Below are 16,736 nucleotides of genomic sequence, written 5' to 3'. Positions count from 1 at the left end.
AGGGCGTCAACACCATCACCAGAGAGAGGACTGGAGAGGAGAGAGCTGCCAAGACGATGGTCCTCGGTCAATGAGGTGCCCAAACGATGACTGCCGCTGGCTATGGTCGTTGGACAAGAATTACGGTCAAGAGGATCGCTGTACGAGGATAAATCAATAGATAGAAGGAGAGAGAGAGAGAGAGAGAGAGAGAGAGAGAGAGAGATGTGCCACACAGAGCCCAATAAGTAGCTCCTCTTCTCATAGTAGTAATCTCGATATTCAGACTTAGGTCTATCGCGAATAGCAGTGGCTATCTTCCTGAAGTTAGGACAATGGGCATAGTCCTCCTTCAGTTGCTCAAAGCCCAGTACTCTCTCCCTCATCATGTTGAGGACAAGAGGTCTCCAGCTAAGAGCGCCAGCTACATCATTGTCCTTTCCCTTCTCATGTTGTATGACGAAGGTGTAATCCTATAGCTACATGATCCAACAAGCAAGTCAATTACTGATATTCTTATGGTCTTGGAGGTATCTCAAGGCATTATGATCACAGTAAAAGACATACTCCTTTGGGAGGAGAAAGTGTCGATCGTGTCGAAGTAATTGGATAAGGGCGTAAAACTCACGGTTGTAGTTGTCGTACCACTGCTTATTATCATTCAGCTTCTCACTGAAGTACTCCACGGGGTGTCCGTCCTGGCTAAGGAAACCATCGATACCTATGTCTGAGTCCTCACACGTGACTTCAAATAACTTGTTGAAGTTGGGTTATTGTAATACGAGGGCCTCTATCATGAGGCGCTTAACCTCCTCGAAGGCCTTACTGGCGACCTTTGTCCACTCAAACTTCTTAAGTCCAGTCAAATCTGTGATGGACGTAGTGACACCATTAAAACCTGGTACGAATCATCAGTAAAAGGTCCCTAACTCAATGTTCAAAAGTGGGTCTAGGCAATAGCACAAATAGTCAGGGTGATCGAAGAGAAAGGCTGCAGTGTGGTGACCGCAATCATCGGTGGAGTGGTGCTCCTGGGGGTTGTGGGACCCTTTTTGTCCACCCAGTAGTCGGGGACATCCTGGTGGCTATGGTCATGGCCGACGTGGCGGAGTTAGACCGATTGCCCTCCACTAAACTATAGGCTTGATCGATAGTCGAAAGGTTCTGCTCCTTTACCTTGGCACCTAGTTCTGGCTTGAGGCCAGAAACAAAGGAAGTAATCTAGATCTGTGGGCTACTGACAAACCTACAACGCATATGGAATTCCTCGAATTTCTCGATGTAGTCGTTCACCTTGTCGCAGCATTGCATGAGATCCATCTACTTCATGAGAAGTCATGTCATGTAGAGCATAGAGATATACTTATACTTGAGCTTCCTTGATATGACGTTCCACGTCATCCATGGATCTCCGCATCATCTCACAGCATCCTCGTTTTTTCAGAAGATCTTGGCCTGACCACCAAGTCTGGCCTCGACATACGAGAGACATAGTCATCATCCAAGTGATACCATTAGAAGTAGCTCTTTAGGTCTGACTCTCAATCCGTGTAGTCATTTGGGATTTGTGTACCCTCATAGATGAGAAACTCTATCTAGACGCTCTTTTAGATCATGAAATGATGAGCTTCTCTCTGGCGTTCTCGATCATTGGTGTCATAGTATCGACATGTGAGTTGGTGCCACCTGACATCCTATGGCTAGGGAACGGTGCATCCAGGACGTGACGCCCTGGACATGACGAGACGGATGACGAGTTGTGACGGACGGTGACATGACGAAACGTTCATCACGTCACTTGTCTAAGGTTTTTACAAAAAATCGTCACCGATCTGTCACTCGTCTGCGCGGTTTTGTTTCGTCACGGTGACGGCGTCACCGTCACAAGTGATGAGAATTACAAAATTACCATTTAACGTGTTATATTACCAAAATTACCATTTAACATGTTACGCTCCCTCTCCTTCTTAGTTCTCACGATCTCACCTCAGTCCATCTCTTCATTCCTCCCTCTCTTTGTCTCTCTCTGGATCGCTCCCTCTTCCTCTTCTCTCTAGATCGCTCCGACTCCTTCTCCCTCTCCTTCTCCCTCTCCCTTGGTGGATCTCTCCCTCAGTCCCTCTTCCCGTCTCTATTTCGATCGTTCCCACTCCTCTCGCGTGGATGAGGGATTTCTACATAGGGCTGGATACCAGATTGGGGGTCGTGATCAGCCTGCTGATTTCTCGGGGTATCAATCAGGTAATTCCATTTGAATTTCAGTGTCCTTTTATGCTTGAGTGATTGATCGTCTCGTTTCTTCGTCGTTTGTATTTGTTTGCTCAATTGTGCTGAATTGCTGATTGCTGAAAAACGAGATTGAAAGTAGATTGATTGATTGCTCGTTTCTCGTTCCTTCGTCGGGAAGATTGCCATTCCATGGTTTTCTACATCCCCTCCCCATTTGCCTCAGTGATTCAGAGATAGCGCACGTACATATCCGTTATTTGCTAAGTTAATTTTTTTGTTCTGTTGTGTGATAAACTATACCCATTTTAAAAAATCCTGGTCAACTATAATATATTGCTTGATTAAAACTACTTGGCAATATGTTGTCCCTGATACAATCCCAATAAAAATGAGTTTCATTTAACTTCTTCTAAATACTTCCATTGCAGGAGCTCGATTTGTGTAATATACTGCTGATTTAGAGCAAAACAAGTTTGCCAGGTGTTGTAAGTGTATTTCCAAAAGGAATAAGTTCTATTTTTTCCGGGGTTTTCCAATAACTGTAAAGTAAAAATTGTTCTTTGCCTTATTTCGTGAAGGTTGGAAATCTATGAAAAAGGTCCACATACTTTCGCACATAGTTGATTCAGAGCAAATCTAATAGGCGGGATATTGTCTGTAAACACTTTTTTAGAGGTACGTTTCATCTAAATTGATTCATTATCTTTCCTTCCATATGACAAGATGATGTAGGACGGCTACAGGGTAGGCGAGGAAGGGCGGGACGACAAGACTAGGGGTAGGATAGGCGTGAGGTATAAAACAATCCACACAAATTCAAGGTCGGATCCAGACCTTAAAACCGATGAAAATCTGGTGGTGCAGCTCTGACCCTTATCAAGGGCGGGAGTACTGTCTTCCCCCACCGCGACGATGCCTAAGCACCAAAATCAATACGTCGAATTCGCGTCGCGAGGAAACACTTGAGAGGTAGGTTGAAGAAGCAGAGAATCAAAACCAATTCAGATTCCGACGGCGGTGGAAACTTCCTGAGAAAACACTGGATGGAGAACACGTCGACACCAAAGAGTTCAGGCGTACCTCAGCACCGCAGTGCGTGAAGAGGTTGTGGGTAATTCTGAATGTGACGAGGCTGGGCGAATCCAGGCGTTGAGCGGCCCACTGGACGAGGATGAGGCTGGACGTTCTGGGCGTTGAACGGCCCTGGTTAAGGGCGGTTGTCGTGGGCGCAGCGTCAAGCGTGGGCGAACACCCGCGCGCGCGGAGTGCACAGAGTGCGGCGGAGCGCACCTGAGCGCGCGCAGCGCGCGCGGCTTGAAGCGCCGACGGCGTCGGGACAGGGGCAGTTGGAGTGCGGTCTCGGACGGCGCTGGCGAAGGCTGTCGGGGCAGGTGAGGGCGGCGTGCGGGTGGTGCGCGGGCGGCACGCGGACGGCGCGCGGGTGGCGCGAAGGCGGCGCGCGGGCGGCGCATGGGTGAAGCGCGAGCGGCGCGCGGGCGGCGCGCGGGCAGTCTGGGTGGCCCCCTTGGAGAGAAAGAGAGAGGAGAGGGGAGGCCGACGTCGCAAGGCCGCGGTAGCGGCGGCAGCGGTGGCGGCGGCGGCGATGGCGACTAGGGTTTCGAAGGTGGAAGATAGGAGGCTGGGCAATCCTCTACGAAGAGTTAAACAAAAACTCGATTCTTGAATTATGATTGCCTAATGTTTCTTGAAAACAATGGCCTATATATAGGCCTTGGAAGAAAGAGAAAATGACGAGAAAATAAAGACGTGCGCCGTGTCACGCCAAAGGGCAGTTGTGGATCTGCCTTTGGCGTCGTGTCATGACGCGCGTAGGGACGTGCGTAGGTGGAGACGTGCTTGTCGACGGTTGTGGCATGTTGACTTCGATTGACTCCGGTTGACCGTGGTCCATAGCGGGCGTGTTGACTCCGGTTGACCATGGTGACGCGTTCGAACCTGAAGTGTTGGCGTCCTTGCCATCACAAGAGCAAGAAAAGAGGGCAAAGGGGAGAAAGAGAGCGGAGCTGTAGATTTTCAGGCTCTCTCACTCACTTCTCTCTTCCCCTTCTACTCTCTCTTGCTCTCTCACCCTCTCTATACTCTCTCTTACTCTCTCACCCTCTCTTTGACTCTGTCCTCTCTCTCACTCTCTTCTCCCCTCCCCGCTACTCTATCTTGCTCTCTCACCCTCTCTGTACTCTCTCTTGCTCTCTCACCCTCTCTCTCACTCATTTTTTACTCTCACTCTCTTCTCTATTCCCCTCTACTCTATCTTGCTCTCTCACCCTCTCTCTACTCTCTCTTGATCTCTCACCCTCTCTGTCATTCATTTTCTACTCTCACCCTCTCTTCTCCTCCACACCACTCTCTCTTGCTCTCTCACCTTCTATCTCATTCATTTTTTACTCTCACCCTCTCTTCTCCTCCACACCACTCTCTCTTGCTCTCACACCCTCTCTCTCACTCATTTTTACTCTCCCCCTCTTCTCTCCCCCACTCTAGTCTCTCTTGCTCTCTCACCCTCTCTCTACTCTGTCTTGCTCTCTCACCCTCTCTCACACTCATTTTTTACTCTGACTCTCTTCTCTCTTACCCTCTACTCTATCTTGCTCTCTCACCCTCTCTCTACTCTCTCTTGCTCTCTCACCCTCTCTGTCACTCATTTTTTACTCTCACCCTCTCTCCCACTTATGTTTTACTCTCACTCTCTTCTCTCTTCCTCTCTACTCTATCCTGCTCTCTCACCCTCTCTCTACTCTCTCTTGCTCTCTCACCCTCTCTGTCACTCATTTTTTACTCTCATCTTCTCTTCTCCTCCACACTACTCTCTCTTGTTCTTTCACCCTCTCTGTCATTCATTTTCTATTCTCACCTTCTCTTCTCCTCCACGCTACTCTACCTTGCTCTCTCACCCTCTCTGTCACTCATTTTTTACTTTCACTCTCTCTTCTCCTCCACACCACTCTCTCTTGCTCTCTCACCCTCCCTCTACACTCCCTTGCTCTCTCACCCTCTCTCTCACTCTTTTTTTACTCTCACCCTCTCTTCTCCTCCACACCACTCTATCTTGCTCTCTCACCCTCTCTCTACTCTCTTGTTCTCTCACCCTCCCTGTCATTCATTTTCTACTCTCACCTTCTCTTCTCCTTTACACCACTCTCTCTTGCTCTCTCACCCTCTCTCTACTCTCTCTTGCTCTCACACCCTCTCTCTCACTTATGTTTTACTCTCACCCTCTCTCTCAATCTGTTTTCACTCTAACCCTCTTCTCTCCTCCCCTCTACTCTATCTTGATCTCTCACCCTCTCTCTCACTCAGTAATCTTGTTCACCCCCGTAATTTTTCCCTTGCTTCATCTCAATCCAATTTTACTGGACTCTATTTCGTCTCTTTTTTTCGAATCACGTCTCTCATTTCTTTCTCTCATTATTCTTCATTTTATTTTCCTTGGCGCTTATTTTTATTTTTGTGATCTCTCTCTCCTTCGTGTGGTTCTTTATTCTCTTTGATCTAGTTTCTCACTCTGATATTTCACTCTTATTTTTTCATTCTGATATCTATCCAATCTCTTTCGTCACGCTAAGCAGATGATAACATGCAATTTTATCATGCAAAATCATGGAATTTATAAGAAATTTTCACCTAAAACATTAATATTGCATGTTACCATTATGAAAATATAAGAAATTTCCAAAAAAAGTTGATTTTTTACAATTTTATGAATTTTTAGTTAATTATGCACAATTTTCTGATTTTATTTTTATGGAAAAATGATTTTTAAAGTCAAAATATATTTTCAAATGAATTTATTTCAGTTGAAAATATATTCTTATAATTTTTCTGATTTTTTCACATTTTTTTAGAATTTTCTGGAATGATTTAGAGCACGAAATGAAATTTATTTCATAAAAAAAATCATTCTCGGACTTTTTTTATTCATCACAGGCGTAAATATCAAATTTTTATTGTTTTAAGGGCACTTTTTGATTTTTTAAACCGCGAGGGGTTTTTTACAATTTTCCAGGCGATTTCTATGGTTTTCTTTGATTTTCCGGGGGTACGTGGCGCTTCCGCAGAAGGCCACGTCGCCCTCTGCTGTTACAAAGCGGAAAAATTTCGCTTTTTCTTTAAAAAAAAAAAAAGAAAAAAAAATAAACGAGTGACGTGGCGCAACCAGAACGCGCCACGTCACCCGTTACTGTTCATTTTCGGAGAAAATCGGCTATTTTCGAATAATAATAAAAAATTTCTGCCCTCTGTGCATAGCGCGGTGCGCGCCACGCACAGAGGGCCACGTGTCGAGCTCTCGCGCCTTGAGCACTTTGTACTCACCTCTAGTGTGCAAAGCACACTTATCACTAACCAAAATTTTTCTGTTATGAAGGGGTACGTGGCGCAAATTAGAGGCTTAGCGCTTGAACAAAGGGCCCACCGCGCGGCGAATCAGAGCACGCCACGTGGATCGGCTAACAACCTGAGGAGAGAGAAATTCAAAAATAGGCCTAAATCTTCAAAAAATCATAACTTTTCACCCTGACATCCAAATGACCTGAAATTTTCAGGGTTTGTTTGTAATAATCCTAACCACCTTTCTGAGCCAAGAACACTATAAATTGGGCTCAGAAAGGTGGCGAAATAGAACTTTGATTTGGAGCTCCAATACAATTGGCCTGGAGGACACAGCTTATTTCAACAGTTCAGATCCGGATTGGGGCCTCTCCAAAGTCTTGTAAGTCTTCATACCTCTTCAGATTCGTGATTTCTTGAAGTTCTAACACGCCAAGGCATAGGCGAAAGGTATATGCCCTAGATTCATGAATTTTTAGAGAGAAGCAGAGGATCTTTGGTTAGAAACCAAAAATTCTATCTTAGGAGTTAGATCTAATCATAATTCAACATTTTCTATCAGTTAGATCTGTCATTTTTGACAGATCTGACTGTTTAGACAAAAAATCCCCAAATTTCATGCACTTTCTCTCTCTAGATTAAACTTTCACTTTCTCTCTCTAAAATTCAAAATTCAAGTTTCAATTCTTTAATTCTCATCAATCTGAACTTCCACACAAAATTTCATTCAAAAATTCTCTCATTCAATACCTTAATCCTAAAAATTTCATAAACTCTCTTAATTTTCTCTCTCTTCAAGTCTCTTACATTGAAATTCCACTTAAATTCACTAATTCACTCAGAAATTCTTGCAGACTGCCTCTCTAGGGTTCGACTCCTTACTCATCATTTTACTAAAATATAAATTGAGAAAGGAATTATAAATTTCATTGCATAAGCCTAATCAAACAACGACAAATTAGCGATTATAAACCGTAAAATTTAGGCTTATCAGCAGAGCACCACAAATTGTGCATACTTTTATTGACGATTGAAATGGCCTGTTTAAGAGAACTCTTGTCATTGAAGGTTTTGACATGTGCTCGTATAGTTAGTTTTGTTTTTTCTGTGGAAAATTCTTGCAACTGCCTTACAATTTTCCGTTTCGTTCATTTATAACATATTTAGAAAGGATGATGATAAATGAATGCCTGTGGAAGACATGGCGATTGGCTGTTAGAACCTTCTGTAAACTTAAAACTTTTTCAGATACGCTATTACAGATCATGACATCCTTGCTTCATTCGAAGATAATTTTATGACTGAATAAGACACTCCTTTCACCTGTTTCCCTAGGACGTAGTTGGCAATGGGCACTCCAATGGGCGATGAGTGCGTTGACTTGGCCGTACAATCATACGAGGACATACAAGAAACGACCCTACCGGTGGTAGGGTTGTCACATCCCAAACGTAAAGGGAAGGCTGAAATACTATGGTGCTTCACCGAGGTTGACGCAGGCGTGTGGGCGTGCCTATTATGCCGTGACCAGAAAGTGGATCCATTACGCAATAGGTTGAAGCGGCAAAAGGACGGGTCTACGAACATCTTCTGGAGGCATCTGGAGTGCAGCTATAATAGAGTATTCAACAAGATGAAGGGGATTAATCTCGATCAACGTACAATAACCGATGCGTACGGACAGGGTGGTGCGGTCAAGAAGATGCTGGAAAAAACTAAGGAGATCATAGCGCAGTTCGTCTGACTCACAGATTCCCCGTGGGCTATAGTGGACAGCGCAGGGTTCAAGATTATGTGGAAGTTTGCCGCGGAGATGATAGTTGACCCACCAGGTTCAAAGGCAATCAAGGATGAGACACGTAAGCTATATGGGAACATGAAGGGAAGGCTCGTACATGAAGGGTGTCCCTAACAGTTGATGCAGGGACCGCCGAGAATTCCTTTGGTCTTCTCAGCATCACGGTTCACAGGGTGAACAACCAGTGGGAACTATGCGAACGTGTACTTGCTATACATGAGCTAGCCGGCAAACACAGCGGCGAGAATATGAGCGCAATAGTCATCCAAGCGTTGGAAGACTTCGGCTTGAAGACGAAGGTGGACAGCTCTTAAACTGGCTTCAAATTTGGCTCGTACGTCCGTATTGAAAGACTAACGATTTTTTCATGCAGGTTAGTTCAATCACTATCGACAACGCGACAATCAACGGGCGGATGGTAGGGCTACTCGCAAAGGAACTGAAGCCAATTAATGACCAGTTTACTCAGGATCGACATGTCCCGTGTGCTGCCCACGTGTTGAACATCATCGTCCAGGCTGCACTACAGTCATTACATATATCAGTGACCACAAATCCTGCAAGGACTGCTGACAACAGTGCATCGGATGTAGCGTATGAACCAGATTATGACGCAAATAAAGACGACTTGGACGCCATGCAAGAGGCTACGGCAAGTCATCCAGAAATGGTCTGCCATGATGGTGGCCTCATCTTGGGAGATGCAATTGCCCGTGTTCGGCAACTAGTGACGAGTATCCGAGCGTCGACACAACGACGATAACAGTACATGAAGGCGTGCAACGACATGGGGAAGAATCACAACCAACTGCCATTAGATTGCCCGACGCGGTGGAACAATAGACATGACATGTTGCATGCTGCATTGGAGAAGAGAGAAGTCGTCGATTTGATGGCGTTACACATCATGTCGGTGACCAACAAGGACATCAGAATCTCACATGAGGAGCGGGAAATGTTGGCAGACTTCCGTGACATTTTAGGGCCATTTTATCAGACGACAAAGTATGTGAGTGGCTCAAAGACAGTGAGAGTCATGGAAGTGATCCGTATCTTGAAGGCGCTGATGCGCCATATCGACACGATCCTGTTGAAGTTTGATATGGCCACAATTTTTGCATCGGGAAGGAGGATGACTGCTGCACAGATTGCATCCATCCGCAAAGCTTGCGAGAGCATGAAGTCAAAGATGTTAAAATGTGAGAGGATGATTTTGAAGAACCATGCAACGACGACAGCTGAAATTCTCGACCCTTTCAACAAGGGAGCATTACTTGACTCTTGTGACATTCAGGAATCACTTGCATTTGTACGCCGACTTATGCCCCAACAGGGTGAGCAAGACTTGATCCGTAACGACCCCAAGGATGAAGACTGGCTCGCAGAACTTATTGATGATGTACAACCAGCTAGAGAGAAGGAACGGCGAGTACCAACTCCAGCCGAGGAATTGGAGGCGTATCTGTAATCAATGGAGAGGAAGGACAACGAGACAGCATTGGGATGGTGGGCATGTATTGGTGCACTAACCTACCCACAGCTTTCTACACTAGCGCAAGAATTCCTCTCAGTCTGTGCAACCAGTGTGCCAGCAGAACGTTTATTCTTGGTCGGACGTGCAGTTGTCACTTTCAAGCGAGCACGACTTAGTGCTGAAAGCATCAAACTCCTAGTTACAGTGAAGTGTTGGTTACGTGCCGAGAACACTCAGCTGTGCGCCGGAGATAGGGGGGAAGATTTTCTAGAGGATGAAGGCTAGCGTAAGTCTTTGGTCTTATTTTCTTTCAACAATGGTCAATTTTTTTGCAACGTAACCAATGGTCAATTTTTTTGCAGGATCGTCGATCTTGGTGGTCATTTTTTTTGCAGCATCATCAATTTTTCAGCAATGGTCATTTCAAAATTGACATCATAAGTTACTTCTAGCCGATTACGTATTCTTGTGAAAATTGATATCAAGGATTTATGTCAAATTTATAATAATGTAGTGAACGTAGAAGTGAATTTGCTAATTAATCGTAGAGCAATTTCAGATCCAAGCATTTCTCAATCAATCTGATCAGAAATTTGATCATAACTTTGATCTTGTATGAATTGACCAAGAAGAATGGAGATTGCTTTTTCTCGCTTTCTTTTTAATCTCTCTGTATAACTCCGTCTATCATTAAGAACTCAACGTCAACGTTCTGCGTGCATTTTCAGGCGGGTCGATGTCAAATGGACATGTCCTTCTTTTCAGCACCGTGCCCCTCGGAAAGGACCTGATCGCCGCAGTCTATGCACCGTCTTCATTCAAAAATGATATTTTTGTCGTCCCAGATCGGCGACGGCAGTTCTTTGATAGCGCCGCCAATTCCCCATAAGAACAAGAGTACTGTGCTCCCTCGGTTGAATTTACTGACTTGACTTTCTGAGTCAGTTTCAATCTGTTTCAATCTGTTTATAAGAACAAGAAAACTTCAAAACAGATTCCTTCCTCATAATCATTTTCTAAATTTTGGCATTTCCTCAATCAGCGTATCAATTTATTATATCTTCTACCTATCACTAGTGAGTTAATAAATGGTTCAATAAATTAATAAATTAATATATTAATATGACTTCTTGACGATTGCCTCAACAGGTTAATTATTACATCGGTTATTTCCCACCCTTAAAAAAATTCAGATTTAATCAAACTATTTTCGCTAAATATTTAAATTCCCAACCAAGCAATTGAATATTATGTTACTTATATGATGTCATCAATTTTGGTATCCTAACATATTAAACCATAAGACAGTAAATACTACATTCTTCCAACAGAATATGAATTTATTAAATTCTTCTAGTAGGATAATTCTTTAATTATTTTCCAAATGTAACTAAAATTTTAAAAAATGTAAAAAGAAAATTTTCAATTTTACAGAACTTCAAAACAAGCCTCAACAAATTAGTTGTCAACCTGCATATAAAAAATATATAAATGTCTCATTTTCTGTGAATAAATAATTCATTATATTCTTTAAATTTTCAATCCATACCTTAAATTATGAACTATCTGCATTCGAAATTTTAGGTCCATAATTTTATTATCATAACATTTTAAATCATAACCTCTCATTTTAAACAATTTGATCATTTCCACATAATTAATAGTAAATTATAATTGTATTAAAAATTCCATCACGGACGTCATCTGTGACGGATTAATCATCACGTCACTCGTTCGGACCCCCCCGTCATTGTCACTATCACCGTCATAGGCAATCCGTCACCGTCACCATCACGGACCCTCTGATACGTCACCATCACCATCACGTCATCCGTCATGTGACCGTCACGGTGACTAGTGACGTGACAGATGACGAATGCCGATCCCTACCTATGGCTCATACTGGTCTGGGGGCTCAGGCACCGGTACAACATGTGGAGCTGGCTGTGGTGGATAGAGATCTTGAGGAATGCACTATCCAGTCAACACATTCGTGGGGGGTGCACTTACGGTGCTGGTGGAGCAGATTGCTCGTACTATACCAGGGGCGCATTTGTATACGTATGGAGTGGGCGCTACTAGTGGCAGGCAGGAGGCGTCGAGCCATCATAATGCCCAATTGACGGCTTGGCTGAAAAGCATGCTACGACGACAGCTTATGAGGTGCCAACAGCATATTGAGAGCAGCATAAGGATCACACAGCACATGGTCGGCACTGGCACATATGATGATTGCAGTGGAGGGTAAGGTGCATGAGGCGCCCCATAATGATGTGACAGCGATGGGGCCTACTAGACTTATAGTGGGGCCTATGGGACCTATGTTGTCTAAGGGGCCCATGGGGAATAAGTTGCCCTATGTGCCGTTGGGTAGGTCTGTGCATAAGGTGTAGGGTATGGAGATTGGGCCAAATATTGGGCGGGGACCAGCTCGTAAGTCTGTAACTAATAGTAGTTGTGGGTCCCACCCTTATGGTAGCCTATTGGTGCATGTGCCTCCTCTCGGGGTAGGTATCTTGACTCCTAGTAGCATGGCTGCCTATCATGTGAATAGTAGGAGTCGTCCTACTATCAAGGCTAACGATAGCGACCGAGTGCTGGAGACCTACATCTCGGTTGTCCCCAAGGTGGCTGATGCTGTTGCTAATGATTCACCTACTAATCATGTTTCCGAGGCTGCTATCTGATACTGCTGCACATCACACTGCAAGGGTGCGTAGAACCATCCCTCATCGTGTCCTTATCGGGACGGTGGGAGATGCCTTCCACCGAGCTGCTATGTGATGGGTACTCTCGCCGGCCTTGGCGACGGTGCTGGGGCAATCTACCCCTGGTTGTAGGACCACGGTGGGGGTGCGTTTATGGACGGTCAAATAGGTGGTGTAGGGGCTCTCAAATGAGAGTCCCTTTCGGCTTGAGTAGATGGCTCAAGCCGGCTTGACTAAGATCAGGAGTGTCCCAATAATGCAGGCTAAGGGGATCTTCAAGTGGAAGATGGGGAATCTCAGAATCATACTCGCGATCCTCTTCTACGTGATCATCGCCTATGGTGGACCGAAATTGGCGATGTGTTTGAACCATCCTAATGGCCAGTTAAGTCATGTGCTAGGGTTTTTCTAAAGATGATGGAACATTATGAATGTAAGTACACATGCTATGAGTTTCCAAATATGCAATGCGTGCGGGAAAATGCAGAAACATAAACTCAACCGAAGTTGCTAAGCGTAATGGTTAGCACGATCGGCTTTGATGCTAATATGATCTAACATGAAGGGTGGCAGATTGAATGACTAGTGTTACACCCCCACAGGGATGGTGGGGGCACTCAAGGATGCAATAGTAATGAATGATGCCGGAGTAGAAAATCAATGAACTTGTACCTCAGAATGACATTGTCCCAAAGCAAAGGATCTGATAGTCGACACAAGTGGGTCTAGGGGTATGTACAGGCTCCCAATGACCTAATAGATCAGCTCGAAGGCCGACAGAGTGGGGCACAGTCTTTATCCATGAGCGTCCACAACCGTCGAAGAGAGCAAGCCTAATCCAACACCCAAAACCAAAATTCCTATATCTCAATTTGGTGCTTAAACCTATAATTCTAAATCCCCCGGCGGTGGAGCAAGCGACTAATGCACTGAATGAAATAATAATACTCAAAGAGGTTAGAGGGGTGTGACCTGCGGGATAGGACCCTGGAGATTGCATTGCAACGCGTGTTCTTGTTCATGGATGGAGTCACTAAGGCCCAATTGGTCATGGCGGTGTGTGTGGGGAAAATTAGCTTCTGTATGGGATACTCGTGATGTTCACGGTAGCTGTAGGCAGCAGTAATAGGGCAGGCAAAGCGCGCGTAGAGTGCATGGAGTGCATGTGGAGCGCACAGGGTATGCAGAATGATGTGTGACAGTACTGAGTGTGCGGAGCGCGTGGGTACGCACAACGCACATGTAGTGCGGAGTGTGCAAAGCACCAACATGAGCGCGGAGTGCATCCCCCTAATAAAACAAATGAGGGGGAAATGTCCAAAGTGGCAAGGACATCCCCCCAATGACCCAAATTCATAAAACAAAACAAGTAAACATGGGTATCCCAAAAAATGGGGACCCCTCCCTAAATCCATAAAAGCACTCACATATAAGAAATTAAAAGGCCCCACTATCAAGCTTGATACATGAAATCCTGCTTCTTCACATTGGCTCAGGCTCCACGATGCGCCTATTTAAGAACTTGGGCTTGGGCCTCATGATGTTCCCCCCATCATAACCTCACTATCTCCTATTTTTTATGTATCTCCTTTCATAGCTCTTGAGTCCCAATTAAAGGAAAGTTAAAATCTGGTGGGGGACCATCCAGCCTTATAGGTGTATCTTCTGTGTTTTATTCGCATGTGTGGCATGTATCTGTTTTTTCCCCTATTGGGCTCTCCCTTTTAAAATTTTGGGCCTTCTTTCCTTTTTCTAAAGAGGAAGGCCCATATTTCCCCCATAAGAGGGGGGGGTGTCCATCCTAAGAGAAGAAGAGCCAAGTGAAAAAATAATTGAGTCAAAATGTAGTCCATTAGTATTTTCTGGGTTATTTTAGGTGTTTTTTATTATTTTTATGAAATTGCCCCTGAGAGAGAGAGAGGGGTTAGGGTTTCATCGTAGCTTCACCAGAGCGTCGCCGCCGCCATCACTGGTGCCGCCATCTCCGCTGCCACCAATGGCGGCACGGTCTGCGGGATTGTTAGGCCGTAGTCGAACCAGGTCACAACCGTTGCCGCGCTCGGCGGTCACAGTTGTGAGCCATGGCCGCCACCGCAATTTGTTGCCGCAGCCAAGTGCAGTGGCCGTAGCCACCCTCAGCGGGCGTATCCGTTGATAGCGGCAACAGCAGCCGTAGTGGTCGTAGTAGGTTGCAGCCTTCCGCTGTGGCCTCAACCGCCAGAGCGGTCATAGCCACCCGCAGTGTGCGCAGCCATCGTTGCGGCCAAACCTATGGCAGCCGCTGGAGCGGGCTGTAGCCTTTGGTAGTGACTGTAGCTGCCATAGTGGCCTCAACCGCTAGAGGGGTCGTAGTCGCCTATAGCGGCGGCAGCTGCCCGTAGCGGCTGCACTTGTCATCCACAATCGCGCAACCTCAACTGGGCAGCAAAGCAGCCATCCAACCACACAGTAGTACAGCCAAGCCGCAGCCAGGCAGCCACACAGCAATGCAGTTGCACAGCCATGCAGCGGTGCAACTGCAACCGTAATCGTGTAGCCGCAGCCACAGTCACGCAGCTACGCAACTGCGCAGCCACAAAGTCGCGTAGCTGCACAACGGTGCAGCTGGGTAACCGCATTGCAGCTGCAATCGGAGTTGCAGCGGCAGTTGTGTAGTCGCAGCCATGCAGCTGCACCGCCGCAATCGGGCAGCTGAGTAGCCGTGCAGCCACACAGTCACACAGCCATGCGGCCAAGCCGTAGTTGCAGCCGTGCAGTTGCTCAGCCGTGTAGCAGCCGCAGCCACAGCCATGCAGGCGCAGCCATAGCCACCTGCCTTGGCTTCATCTACCACAACGTCGAGTTTCGATGCCGTCCTCGTGCCTACCGCCGCCTTCGTAGTCCTCATCACCGTGCTTGCCTCCTAGCCATCGCCGCGCCTACATGCGACGTCGCCGTCTATGCCAGCGCACTCGCCTTTGAGCCCATTATCGTGCCTAGCTGCACCGCTGTCCTCGTCACCGCGCTCACCTCCGAGCCATCATCGCGCCTACATGCATCGTGGCTGCCCTCATCACTATGCTCGCCTCCGAGTCGTCACTACGCCTAGCTGCGCCGCCACCATCCTCACCATTGGACTCGCCTCCGAGCCCGCAGCCGGGCCTACACGCATTATACGCGCGCCTAATATTCTCTGGAGTAGTTTCGAGGAGAGCAATCACCGAATAACCTGCCACCGTCACTTCACCGCTGCAAAGTACATGCTGTCGCAGGATGAACCGCTGCCGCCCTATGGTCGTCAATGCCTACCTCCATCTGCAAGTAGTTAGCTTACAGCCTTCTTCATCATCAAAGCGACGCCAAACATCGCCGTCACTGACGTCCGATAGTACCGTGATGCAGCCACCTTATGCTGCTACGCCTTTACGCCGTCCTATGCCCGCCGCTATGGTCTCATACATTAGCTTCAAGGGAGATGATCGCCGGATGACATGCCGCCGCTAGTTCACTGCCGCGAAGTACATGCCACTGCAGGATATATAGCCGTCGCTCTGCACCGCCGACGCCTGTCTTTGTCGCCCATAGCGAGCCATAGTCGAGGTTCAACCCATCACCGTTACCTACACGACCGCTCTATGTGTTTTTAATTATGCTGCTCTACCGATCAGACCTCCTCTCCTTGTGGTGTAACACGAGCCGTTCTATCCTGGCGCGTCGTGTTACATCAAAATCATTACATCAAATAGGTAGTGGTAAATATGTGTTTTTAAGAGTTATTTAAGCATTTACATCCAGAATATGCACACACATATTATTTACTTATGTTCAAAATGAAATGAATATCCATTTTTTTTAATTGCTCCTCACTATTAAGTTTAATGATTTATAAACTAACCCCATCTTGTTCTCTTGAATCAAGTGATTTATTCTTATAATTTCCTTGAATTTAATTTTATTTCAGGATTTAGGTAATTATAATGTTAATGTTATATGAATGATAGAGGATAGAGGGAGACAAAGCATAATTAAACCCACTATGATGTAGGCCCAATCTGTATCCCAAAAAGAGCTTGAGCCCAATCAAAAAGGCGACCTATTTTTCTAAGGAAACATTCAAGTAGGAGGTTGTATTTTTCCAAAAAAATAGGGCACAAAATTGATTGGCCATATTTCCACATACTGGCCATGCATTTTAGATTTCTCAGATTGAGAATCTAGGAAC

This window comes from Wolffia australiana, chromosome 4, assembly GCF_029677425.1.
Source record: "Wolffia australiana isolate 7733 chromosome 4, ASM2967742v1".
In the NCBI taxonomy this organism is placed as follows: Eukaryota; Viridiplantae; Streptophyta; class Magnoliopsida; order Alismatales; family Araceae; genus Wolffia; species Wolffia australiana.
This window is presented reverse-complemented; position numbering follows the sequence as displayed.